This window comes from Pan troglodytes, chromosome 12 (genome assembly GCF_028858775.2).
Source record: "Pan troglodytes isolate AG18354 chromosome 12, NHGRI_mPanTro3-v2.0_pri, whole genome shotgun sequence".
Classification (NCBI taxonomy): Eukaryota; Metazoa; Chordata; class Mammalia; order Primates; family Hominidae; genus Pan; species Pan troglodytes.
In genome coordinates, this window is record NC_072410.2 from 37540813 (window position 1) to 37554716 (window position 13904).

At 43.0% G+C, this 13904-nt stretch overlaps 1 protein-coding gene and 1 non-coding gene across 3 annotated transcripts in view; both read right to left on the reverse strand.

The window, feature by feature from the left end:
- The window catches only part of TCF7L1 (transcription factor 7 like 1), a 176538-nt gene that overhangs the window by 102461 nt on the left and 60173 nt on the right, over positions 1-13904 (reverse strand). The window lies entirely within an intron of this gene.
- LOC112208210 (U6 spliceosomal RNA) lies at positions 2534-2640 on the reverse strand. The gene has a single exon (XR_002942635.1). It is a non-coding gene; the product is annotated as a U6 spliceosomal RNA (small nuclear RNA).

Here is a 13904-nt window from a genome sequence, read left to right on the forward strand (position 1 = left end):
TGAGGCACCATGATGACCATTTTATAAATGGGTGAAGAGAACAGACACAGTATTTGCTCTTGGAGGGATAGCTAGCCGGCAGCTGTGTGTACAAAAAAATACAAAGCTATGTTTCGGATAAGTGCCAAGGGTGCTGTGAGAAAGAAAAAGGGAGGAACGTGTGTATGATTAGGGAATCAGGGATGTGCAGAGCACACAGGACATGGGCAGGTGCAGTGGACGGAGCTTAGTGGTTGTGACTGAGGGACAAAGTGGTGTGAAAGACAACAAGGGTCAGACCACACCTGCCAGCAACCACTGCTTTGTGTGCATGGTAGGTCACAGGCAGTAACTTGGAAGTGAATTCATCAGTGACATGCAAGTATTAACTTTATTTACAAGATTTATAGAAGGGATGAACAAACTTAAAATGTTTGCCCCTACACTGATTATAAAAGAGTACTAAAATCAATTATGAAAATGTGGGTTTAAATTCCTATTTGTTCTGCATCAGTGAAGATGCTTCTTGAGTGTCTGAGAAAAATCTTGGTATGAGGAGTAAACATAGCTAACACATTTTGGGTGACAGAATACCACGCACGCGCCTTAACACTGTTGTTCTGAATGACATTTCTGATCAGAGAGTGGTGTCAACATTCACATTCAGGAGAATGATTTAATGTGTATTGTCCTAAAAACAAATCCTTAAAAGATTGGATTATCTTTTTTTCCTAGAGTAAAATATCTCCTAAGACGTTTGTTTCCTGGGATTAATTTTCTCCTAAAATTATAGTACGTGCAACACTTTTGATTAAATGAGGCTCTCTTTATTGAACTAGAAACTCTTTGAAGGGAGGCATTATCTCTGGACTTCCAGCACTAGGATCAGTGCCCGGCCCACAGGAGATCCCTAAAATACGTTGGATGAGATGAAAGGGTCCCAGTTAGTCAAGATTTTGCTGAGTCTGGATTAGCACAAACCCCACTCTCAATGTAGTGTCGGCCACATGCTAGCTGTGAGATTACAGGTGATGGGATGGACTTTTTGGGAAATTAAATGAAATCATGACTTACAAAGAGTACCCATCCCAGAGCCGGGGACTTGGCAGTCAATGAATTAGTGGCAGAGATTACTGTTTTGTATTCAAGAAGAACCATGATTGTTCATGTAGCTTTTACACTACCACCTTAACTGCCTTCTATCAGAATCTTACCTTGGCATAAAACCACTAACCCAGTGACACATTTTGTGGTCAAACAGCCCCACAGAGTGACTGCAGAGCGTCTCTGGTCAAGAGCCAACACACAAGATGGCCACCAACAAGGCAAGGTCAGTGGTGTGTGGGTGGAAGAATTGCCACTGACTTCCCACCAAGGTGGACTCAGTACCAATGGGCAAATCACAGGCTCTGTTCTTGAGCCACGTGTGCTCATTTCTCATCATGGCCACTGGCCCTAGCCCCTGCAGACAGGGTACAGGAGCCCAACAAGAGGGAGTTAATAGCCCCAGCTAACAGGTACCTTCACTTGGAACTTTGTCAGTAATAAAGGTATGCTGTGAATTACAGAATGGACTGCCAATCTGTTCTTGGTGACAGGACTCTGAAGAAAGCATCCAAGTGGATGGCAGTCCTTATCAATGAATTATCCATCTCCAGGATCCAACTAAAGTGGTAACATTCAATTTTTCCATCAAGTCCACTGTTTTAAAGAAGCACAGGTGTGGAGAAAACTGCTTGAGCAGCTAGAATAAAGAATATGGAGGCTGGGTGCAGCGGCTCACGCCTGTAATCCCAACACTTTGGGAGGCCACAGCAGGTAGATCACTTGAGGTCAGGAGTTCGAAACCAGCCTGGCCTACATGGTGAAACCCCTTCTCTACTAAAAAAAAATACAAAAATTAGCAGGCTTGTAATCCAAGCTACTTGGGAGGCTGAGGTGGGAGGATCGCTTGAACCTGGGAGGCAGAGGCTGCAGCGAGCCAAGATTACACCACTGTACTCCAGACTGGGTAACAGAGTGAGACTCTGTATTGAAAAAAAAAAAAAAGAATGTGGGCTGACAAGCATTTCTGCTTGCTGCCCCGGAAGTCTTCTATGAACAGGCCGGGAGTGTAGATGCACACAACAATCTATCTGCACATGAGTCCATCATTTCAAGATACAGGCTTTAGTTGACAATTGGCCATACAGAAGTATGGTATTGCTACAGCCGGAAGACAAAGGTTTTTAATATACAGTTCACTCACCACCTTCAACTCTAGGCCTGCTCAGCACTGAGAGAGAAAATGCAACGTAAATTATGCTGCAAGAGGGCTTTATTTTTCTTTTGAAAAATATCTTTATTCTTTTTCAAGTTCCAAAAGCAATATACATTTATTATTTTAAAACAACTTGAAACTAAAATTGTATTATTTTAAAACAACTTGAAACTAGAATTTCAATTTAGAAAATAAAAATTCTAACTAGAAAAAATTCTAACTAATCCTCCTAATTCTCCTAATCTCATTCCACTTCTAGGTAGTTTTCCCTTTTCTATCTCTAAATGTGTTGTTTAAAATATGAAACGCTTCACAAATGTGTGCATCATTCTTGCACAGGAGCCATGCTACTCTTCTCTGTACTGTTCCAATTTTAGTTTATGTGCTGTCAAAGAGAGCCCCAGGTAGTTTTCTGTGTATAGACTAAAGAAAAAAAAAAAAAAACTAAGTAATACCTTCTACAAGTATTTTCTCTGCTTATTAAAAAAAAATTTTAAATGAGGTATAATTTCTGCCCATTGGATTAATTTAAATTTTTAAAAAGTTGGCAAGGGTATCACTCCCATACTATTCATTACAGTGTAATTTCACAAAGCCTTTTTTTGGATGGTATTTTGGCAGAATTTATTAAAATTTAAAATGCTAGCTGGGCGTGGTGCACGTGCCTACAGTTCCAACTACTTGGTAGGCTGAAGTGGGAGGTTTGCTTAAGCCCAGGAGTTCAAGTCCAGCCTGGGCAACATAGTAAGACCCCGCCTCTACAAAATAAAATAAAATAAAATGCACAAATACTATCAGACCCAGTAAATCTACTACTAGCAATCTATGCTGGAGAAAGACTAGTTTGGGCACACAAAGGTGTGTTCAAGTATGTTCTTTTTTTCTTCTTAACATGCCTACCAACATGGGAATGCTTACAAGGTACATCTCTACTATGGAATACCACACAGTGGCTAATTAGAATGAGGTAAGCGCGTATGTACTGACATCGAAAGGTCTCTGAGATACCCTATTAAGTGGGGGGGGGGGGGAAGCAAGTTATCAAATAGAAATAACAGAATCCTCTTTGTGTTAAAAAATCCACAAAATAATACATAGTAGTTGTATATGTATATATTCAAACCAGCCAGGAAGAACACACACCAAATAGCAGTGAGTGAAGTGGAGCTAGGCAGAGAGGGGAAAAGAAAATCAAGGAAGAATTTCATTTTACTTGTACTGTTTGATTTTTTTTACTTCCATTAGCAAGCATCTCTTTATTAAATATAAAAAGAATAATGAAATAAATCTTTCATTCAGTTGATATATTTGAGTGTGGCATGAGGTAGGGATCTAACTCCCCCTTCCAAACCGCCCCTCCCTGTATAGTTTGAGTCGTTTAGGAGATTTCCCTTGCGTTCTTTTCATCTATTATCACATCATTATCACTTGCTGTGGCTTTTATAGGATGCTTCAACATCGTTTTCAATACTGTTAAAGGTATCTTTTAAGTTTTTTAAACTTCTTTTTAATCTATTTAGAATTTATTTTCTTCCCTTCTTCCCTTCCTTCCTTTTCTTTCTTTCTTTCCTTTTTTTTTTCTTTTTTCTTTTTTTGAGATAGGGTCTCACTCTGTCACCCAGGCTGGAGTGCAGTGGTGTGAACATGGCTCACTGCAGCCTCGACCTCCTGGGCTCAAGTGTTCCTCCCACCTCAGCCTCCTGAGTAGCTGTGACTACAGGCACACACCACCACGCCTGGCTAATTTTTAAATTTTTTTTGTAGAGACAGGGTCTTGCTATGTTGCTCAGGCTGGTCTTGAACTCCTGGCCTCAAGTGATCCTTCCACCTTGGCCTCCCACAGTGCTGGAATTACGGGCGTGAGCCACCATGTCTGGTTGGAATATATTTTCTTCTATGGTATACATTTTCCATTTAGCTGAGTCTGATGTATCCATAATCTGAACATGCATTTCAACTAATCTTGGTTATCTACCAAAGAATTAAGATCTTTAAAAATATGACAGTGAGTTTGGCAACTCATCTGTGACAGAGCCATGCAATGTTCTGGTCATGTTCTGGTGTTAAGATACACATAATACCTCAGAAATAAGTTATAGCTTCCCAATGTTAGAAATGCTATTAAAATTGACTGAACAGAGAAACTATGGAGAATAAACTTTAACCTTTCATAAGAGTTAGGAGGTACTGGGTGGGCGCGGTGGCTCACGCCTGTAATCCCAGTACTTTGAGAGGCCAAGGCGGGCGGATCACGAGGTCAGGAGATCGAGACCATCCTGGCTAACATGGTGAAACCCCGTCTCTACCAAAAAAATACAAAAAATTAGCTGGGCGTGGTGGCGGGTGCCTGTAGTCCCAGCTACTTGGGAGGCTGAGGCAGGAGAATGGTGTGAACCCAGGAGGTGGAGCTTGCAGTGAGCCTAGATGGCACCACTGCACTCCAGCCTGGGCGAAAGAGCGAGACTCTGTCTCAAAAAAAAGGAAAAAGAGTTCGGAGGTACTTTAGGTTCAAATAGGCCTTTAGAGTCAGTGTTTATCTCTCAATTGAACCTCACAGTACCTTACGTGCCTCACCATTACAATAAGGGACTAGAGCTCCCAAGCCCCGTGGCCTGCTCTAATATTCTAATATGATCAACTTATCTTGCACAGAATGAAGCTGTACTCCTACCTTTTTGGAGTGATAAAATCTGCCTAACACTGTATATAAAAATTAACTCAGAATTGATCAAAGACCTCTAAGAACTGAAATTATAAATATCTTAGAATAAATTAAAGACATATTTTTTATGACCTAGGGCTAGGCAGTGGTTGCTTAGATATGACACCTAAAGCACAAATGATAACAGAAAATATAGCTAAATTAGACTTCATCAAAATTAAAAACTTTTGTGCTTCAAAGAATACTACAAAGAAAGTGAAAAGACAACCCACAGAATGAGAGAAAATATTTGCAAATAATGTATTTAATAAGGATCTAGTACCCAGAATACATAAAGAAAGAGCTCTTGCAACTCAACAATAAAAAGACAAATAACTCAATTTTAAAAGGTCAAAAGAGCCCGGGCATGGTGGCTCATGCCTGTAATCCCAGCACTTTGGGGGGGCCAAGGCAGGCAGATCACTTGAGGTCAGGATTAGAGACCAGCCTGGCCAACATGGTGAAACCCCATCTCTACTAAAAATACAAAACATTAACTGGGCATGGTGACCTGTGCCTGTAGTCCCAGCTATTCAGAAGGCTAAGGCAGGAGAATCACTTGAATTTGCAAGGTGGAGGTTACAGTGAGCTGAGATCGCACCACTGCACTTCAGCCTGGGTGACAGTGAGACTCCATCTCAAAAAAATAAAATAAATAAATAAATAAAATAAAGAGTCAAAAGACTTGAATAGACATTTCTCAGAGAAGACTTAACAATGGCCAATAAATACATTAAAGGGTACCCAACATCATTAGCCATCAGGAAAAGGTAAACCAAACTACAATGACATACCACTTCACATCCATTAGGATAGCTATAGTCAAAAGGACAGAAAATAATGCCAAGTGTTGATGAGGATGCAGAGAAACCGGAACCCTCATACACTGCTGATGGCAATGTAAAATGGTGTAGCCATTTTGGAAAACAGGCTGGCAGCTCCTCAAATGGTTAAACATAAAGTGACCACACAACCCAGCAATTCCACTCCTAGATATACAGTTGACCCTTGAACAAAACAGGTTTGAACTTTGTAGATCCACTTACATGTGAATTTATTTCAATAGATATATTGGAACATTTTTTGGAGATTTGTGACAATTTGGAAAAACTTGTAAACTATGTAGCCTAGAAATGCTGAAAAAATTAAGAAAAAGATATGTCATGAATGCATCAAATCTACGTAGATACTAGTCTGTTTTATCATTTACTACCACAAATATCCATAAATCTATCATAAAACATTAAAATTTATCAAAACTTTTGCACACACAGACTGTACATGGCACCATTTATAGTCAGAGAAATGTAAACAAACATAAAGATGCAATATAATCACTGCATAAAATGAAATACAGTGCATACTGTATGACTGTAATAATTTTTTTGTTTTTGTTTTTGTTTTCTTGAGACGAAGTCTCTCTCTGTAGCCCAGGCTAGAGTGCAGTAGTGCGATCTCGGCTCACTGCAACCTCCACCTTCCAGGTTCAAGCGAATTCTTGTGCCTCGGCCTCCTGAGTAGCTGGAATTACAGGCGCACACCACTGCACCAGCTAATTTTTTGTATTTTTTAGTAGAGACGGGGTTTCACCATGTTGACCAGGCTGGACTTGAACTCCCGACCTCAGGTAATCCACCTGCCTCAGCCTCCCAAAATGCTAGGATTACAGGCGTGAGCCACCGCGCCTGGCCACTACTGTAATAATTTCATAGCCACCTCCTGTTGCTATTGCCGTGAACTCAAGTGTCGCAGGTAACTCAAGTGTCGCAGGTATCCAACAGCTAGATGCTAGTGATCTCTATGTGAGCTGCTCATCTCTCCAGTAAACTGCTTATTCCAGTAAAAAGTGATCTCTTGCGGTTCTCATGTAGTTTTCACCGTGTTTAGTGCAATACCATAAACCCTGAATAATACCATGAGCCCCATATGAAGTGCCACTAGTGATGCTGAAAGTGCTCCCAAGAAAAGAGAAGAGTCCTGATATTACAGGAAAAAGTTGAATTGCTTGATATGTACCAGAAATTGAGGTCTGCAGCTGTGTAGTTGCCTGTCATTTCAGACAGATAATTCCTCTTGTAGACAGACAATGTAAACTTATGGTATTAATACAGTATTTTCTCTTCCTTATGGTTTTCATAATAACATTTCCTTTTCTTTAGCTTACTTTATTGTAAGAATACAGTATATAATACGTATAGCCTACAAAATAAGTTGTTAATCGACAGTAGGCTATTAGTAGTTAAGTTTTGTGGAGCCAAAAGTTATACATGGATTTTCGACTGCATGAGGGGTTGGCATCCTAACCCCTGCACAGTTCAAAGGTCAACTGTATACCCAATATAACTGAAACCATATGTCCTTACAAAAACCTGTACAAGAATGCTCACAGCAGCACCACAATAGCCAAAAAGTGGAAACAACCCCAACGTCCACCAATGGATGAATGGACAAACAAAATGTGGGATATCCACACGATGGGATATTATCCAAAAATAAAATGGAATGAAGTACAGATACACGCTACAATATAGGTGAACCCTGAAAGCATTAGACTAAGTGAAAAAAGCTGGACATAAAAGGCCACATGTTGTATGACTCCATTTGACGAAATGCCTAGAATGTGCAACTCCATGGAGACAGAAAGTAGAGGAGTGGTTGTCAGGAGATAAAGGAGAGGGACTGCTAGCAGCTAAGGGTTTTTTCTGGAATTAGAGAGTGGTGATGGTTGCACAACTCCGTGAGTATACTAAAGCCACTGAATTGCATACTTTAATAAGAGGATGAATTTCATGGTATGTGATTTATATCTCAATAAAATAAATAAGATATTTTTCAGCTATTAGAGAAATAAAAAATTATCTTGTATGATATTTCTGGAAATAAACCTGAATCTTTATATCCAACTGGCATACCCCAACAATGACTCCCAACCCTGGCAGCCCATTAGAATCACTCGGGGAGCTTTTAAAAACATACAGACGCTTGGACCTCCTTCCTAGAGATTATGATTTAATTGGTCTGGGGTGGAGTTTGGGGACTGGTGTTTTCAAAAGCTCCCCAGTTGACTCTAATGTGCAGCCTGAGTTGAGAACCACTGCCCTAGAATTTGAGCTTTTAAAAGAGTCCCTGGTGTTGGTTTAGATATCTGTTATTTTATCCTTTCTCATAAACATGAGACAAACAAAATTTTAAATGGCTCATGGTTTCTGGCTGTTAGAACTCAGTAGAACTGGGATTTTATTTTATTGTCTCTTCCACATTTTTTTTAAGATCAGCAGATTGCCATTTTATAGACAGAGAATCTTAAATGCAAAATGGCTAAGAGACATACTGAGATCACCATTGTGAGCTGGGCAGGGATTGAATTACAGTTTCTTCCTTGGGAAGGAAACTGAGTTCTTTTTCTAGTTACTCCAGCCTGAACCATCATGGACATTAGGGACACCCTCTCAGCACAGGTGGTAGGACAGGCAGCATCTTGGCACTGGCAGAGACAGAAAGCCTGGGTGGAGCCTCACAGTCTGGGAAAACTATAAACTCTCAAGTCCACCTTCAGATTTGATGAAATGGAGCCTCCTCCTACCCCCACAAAAAACCTTTTTTCTTTACAGGGTTGGGAAGATGAGGTTTACATCACCTACTTATCTCTGGGAAGCCATCCCAAAGTGCTCACTTATCTAGATCACTACTGGTCTCATTTTCTTTTTTCTTTTCATTTTGGAGAAAGGGTCTCATTCTGTCACCCAGGCTAGAGTGTAGTGTCACAAACAGAGCTTACTGCAGCCTCAACCTCTTGGGCTCACGCGATCTTCCTGCCTCAGCCTCCAGAGTAGCTAGGACCACAGGCGTGTGCCACCACACCCAGCTAATTTTTTGTAGAGACGGGATCTCACTTTGTTGCCCAGGCTTGTCTCAAACCCCTGGGCTCATTTTTATTACCTTCCCCAAAGCTGCCGAAGTCTGTCAGTTGGGTCTGCATTAGGCTCCCCATTCATTCTGGAGCCCCACGGCCACTTCTAAATGGCAAAGTCATGGCCAGCGAGGGCTACTCATTTGTTTAGCTTTGGGAGTCTGTCTGGGCCTGAAACCAGCCCCTGCCTGTGGAAAATGCTCAGAACAGAGGACACTCCAGGCCTCTGGGACCAGAAGTGAGGGAGCCACGGACACCTCTCCCTGAGCTCCGGCTCTGCACCCCCTTCCCTACTTGCCAGCTCAAGGAGTGCACATGAGATGGTGGTGTTTGGGCTCTAATTGTGTTGAGTAATTGCTCAATGATTTTCTATGTAGTTCCCTGGCTCCCCTATCCCACTTTCTCACTCAGCTGTTTTATAAACTGAATTCTAATCTGGGTTTCTTCACAATGTCGCCTTTCACTGAAAGCTAATAAAACCCCAAATGGGAAATTCAGAAGTCGCAGCAATACCACATGACTAACTGAAGGTTGTTGGTCAACTTGATTTGGTTTTCAAGCTTGTAGACCATCTGAGGACTTCAGTCTCCCACCCAACTTTGTAGCAATAAAGGTCTTTGTCTTTCCTTGCACTGAACGTGAGTCCTGAACCTTTCTGAGGAGTCCTGCAGACAGCCTCACATGGCCCAGACAGCCCACTGGACCCCTCCTCTGCCACCTCTACTTCCTCACTCAGGCACCCAGCACTGCTCATTGAAGTAAGTTACCCCTATGAGGCCACAGGCAGACTCTCTTCTAGAACCCTGCTTTGCACCTGCCACCTGGCCAGCTGAGCCCAACCCTGGCCACTCTGCACAACCAGGAGGCTGCTCAAACTCTCAGCAGAGGAAACATTTTCAGTAACGAGCAAAATCTCAAATCTCCAACACAAAAATCAGATGAATCTGTAAGAAGAACAAAGGTGTTTTGCTGCATCCTAAAAGGCATGGTGACGATTGACAGTTGTCTTATATCAGCCACATCAGCTAATATTTTATTTTTGAATTTTGTTTTGATTGCAGAGAACCAAAAAAAATCTTAATTTCCACAGATAAGTGGTAGCAAATGCTAATTAATGGACTTTTAGTAGACTGCCTTTTGATCCTAGGATAGCCTTTAGTTACATCAGTGTTTGTTGGTGTTTCTTTCATCACTGTCCCACAAGGAGCCTTAGCAGACATTTTGCCTATTTGTACCGCCCCACTCCCGAAATATATATATATTTTTTGAGACAGAGTTTCGCTCTTGTTGCCCAGGCTAGAGTGCAGTGGTGCCCTGCAACCTCTGCCTCCCGGGTTCAAGTGATTCTCCTGCCTCAGCCTCCCAAATAGCTGGGATTACAGGCGTGTGCCACCGCACCCGGCTAATTTTTGTATTTTTAGTACAGACTGGGTTTTACCGTGTCGGCCAGGCTGGTCTCGAACTCCTGACCTCAGGTGATCTACCTTCCTCGGCCCTGCAAAGTGCTGGGATTAATACATATTAATACATATACAATCACATACTGTTTTAGTATCACAAAGGAAAAAGAAGAGGAGGACTCACTTAGGCTGGGGGCGGTAAGTGGAAACTGTCCAAGTGAGAAGTGAGGTAACACCAACCTAGGCAGAGAAACCTGCAGGCAAGGCCCTGAAACCGTGGAGTTTGGACGGCCTGCGGCAGGTTGGTGTGGCTGGGGAGTGCCGGGGGCTGAGGAAGAGGCTTGCTCCTCCTCCCCATCCAGGCAGGCAGCAGCAGTCACTGCAGTCAGGGGAAGGGGTTGGGCAGTGGGAATGCCTCACTTACTGGGTGACATAAAGCAAGGCAGGAATGCTTTCTCAGGTTTGGTTTCCCATGTATAAATTCAGAATAACATCACCTACCCAATATAGAGGTGATTATTAAATGCACTATCCTCTAGAAGCTGTGGTTATTAACCTTGACTACACATTGGAATCACCTGGAACCTTATAAAGTCCGGGCTGGGTGTGGTGGCTTGCACCTGTAATCCCAGCACTTTAGGAGGTCAAGGTGGGAGCATCACTTGGGGTCAAAAGTTTAATACCAGCCTGGGCAACATAGTGAGACCCTGTCTCTTTAAAAAAAAAAAAAACAAGTCCCGATGGCTGGGACCTACCACCAGGCCCGGCCTGGACATTCCAAATCATCCAAGCTCCCCAGGTAATTCCAATGTGCTGCTGGGCTGAGAATCACTGCTGCACAGCACCTGGCACAGGTAAATGTTCAGAATAACATGTGCTGGGTGCAGTGGCCTGCGCCTATAGTCCTAGCTACTCAGGATGTTGAGGTGGGAGGATCCCTTGAGCCCAGGAGTTTGAGTCCAGCCTAAGCAATATAGCGAAGTTTGTCTTTAAGAGAAGAAGAATGACATTGTTTATGTGGGCACAAAAGCCTCAAATGAATCATAAACTATTCAGGGATACACTTGCCCCTGGCATCTGAACTCCTGTCCCGAGTTTAGGAATCCCTGCTTCTCGTATGAGTCCTGGCAGGACGCAGGGTTCACCTCCCACTCTGGAAGCTGGAAATGCCAGCAACATCAACAGCACAGTGTCCTCGCCACTCTGGTTTTGTGACTATTGTGGGTGCAGACTGGGCTGCTGCCTGGTCTCCATGGTTTGAGTCCACAGCCATCCCAGCAAGACTGGGAACCACCCCAGTGTCCTTTAAAGAAATCCTTTTTCTGATCTCAGTCAGCTGATACCTACTGCTCAAAACTAAGAATGCTACTGATAAAAATATTCAGAGTAGGACTCTTTTTATGGTTTTTAAGAAAGAAAATAGGGCCAGGTATGGTGGCTCACACCTGTAATCCCAGCACTTTGGGAGGCCGAGGCAGGAGGATGGCTTGAGCCCAGGATTATGAGACCAGTCTGGGCAACATGGCGAGACCCCATCTCTACAAAAAATACAAAAATTGGCCGGGGGTGGTGGCGTGCCCCTCTAGTCCCAGCTACTCGGGAGGCTGCAGTGAGAGGATCTCCTGAGCCTGGGAGGTTGAGGCTGCAGTGAGCCATGATCCCATCACTGCACTCTAGCTTGGGCAACAGAGTGAGACCCTGTCTCAAAAAAAGAAAGAAGGAAAAAAAGAAAAGAAAGGAAAGCAAAAAAGCAAGCAAAAAGCAAGCAAGCAAGAAAATCGGTCTTCATATGTAATGAGATCTTATTTATTGATTTATTTTTGAGACAGTGTCTCCTCGCTCTGTCACCCAGCATGAAGTGCAGTGGCACAATCACAACTCACTGCACCCTTGACCTTTTGGGCTCCAGTGATCCTCTTGCTTCAGCCTCCCAAAGTGTTGCAATTACAGGCATAAGCCACCACGTCCCATGCACGCTAACATTTCTTGAGCACTGACTGTGCCAGGTGCTGGTTCTTTTCACCTACCAACTCATTCAGTCTCCATGACAACCCTATTAGGTCTAGACTGTTATTATCCTGACTTTACAGATGAGAAAACGTAGGCAGAGAAAAGGGTAGGTAACTTGCTCAAGGTTACAAGGTTTGTAGGTAGTGGAGGTAGTTGGTGAACCCAGATGATCTTGCTTCAAAGCCCACAGTCCCAGCCACTACGCCATAGGGCAAATGCTGTGAAAAAGGACTGTAGGGAGACGAACTGTCCACACCTGTTACCTCGGGGGTGGGACTGGGGGTGGAGCTGAAAGAGGCCTCTGATGTATTCCTTCTGTTTGCTTTGAACCTTTTGCAATAAGGACTACTCATGTATTATTTTCACACAAAGCAGTATTTTTGTGGTGATTAAACTTGAACCACTGTGCCTGCGAACTAAAAGCTTGCAACAGAGACTCCACAGCAGCTGCTGCCACCATCCAAGAACTTGAGGGGGATTCCGCTCTGAATCTCATGCCAGGGGTTTCCTCCTGATTCTTCTGTGAGAACCCACTCCTGGAGTGTTTACTGTGACATGGCACACACTGCTGGTTGCTGTAATCACACCAGCTATTTACCCTGGGCTCAAGGGCACCTGGGGGCACACAATTCTAGACACAAGTTTGGCTGGCTTAGTTGCAGGATCCCCATCATCCTCAGAAGATGCCCTGACCATGCTTTGGGTTTCCCTGACCATCTACCCTGCCTGCTTTTCCTACAATTTTCATTCTCCAAGGTCCAAATTCATATTTCTCCTGGCAGACTTGGTTTCTCCTCTTCTCTTGGCTCATTATCAGCCTGATTCTCCTGCCTCAGCCTCCCAAGTAGCTGGGATTACAGGCGTGCGCCACCACACCCGGCTAATTTTTGTATTTTTAGTAGAGATGGGGTTTTGCCATGTTGACCAGGCTGGTCTCGAACTCCTGGCCTCAAGTAATCCACCCGCCTTGGCCTCCCCAAAGTGCTGGGATTACAGGTGTGAGCCACCACTCCTGAATTCTGTAATTCCAACTTGGCAATGCCTTAGAGTCTGCCCACATCATTTCCTGAAGGTAATCCCTCCTGTTTCGGTGGGAAGGTGCTCTGTTTGGGGGACTTTTCTTATTCAGTTTATTCCCCCCTTCTCCTCTCTTCATTCACATGTCTTCAGCCCTCCACTCCCAGGGGGTCACCTTCCAGGGTTCTGCCCCACCCCTCTCCATCCCACAGCCCCTCTCCCATCTTTTCACATTAACCCTCCTACCACCTCAGCCACAGGAGGGCCTTTTTTTTTTTAAACTTTTAAATACTAAAATAATTTCAGACTTATACAAAAGTTGCAAGAATAGTAAAATGAACTTCCACATACCCCTCACCTACATACCCCAAATGTTAACATTTAACTACACTTACTTTATCTCTCTCTCTATATATGCATTTTTCCCCAAACCATTTTAGAGTAAGATGCACACATGATGTCCCCTTTTGTCTAAATACTTCTGTGTGTATTTCCCAAAAAAGACATTTTCTTACAATACCAGTTTACCTAGTCATAAAATTGCCATCTTATTTATTTTAATTGCTTTTTATTTTTTAAGGCTAGTCAAGTGGAGCAGTAGTAGTGGAGAAGGAACAAAGAACAGAA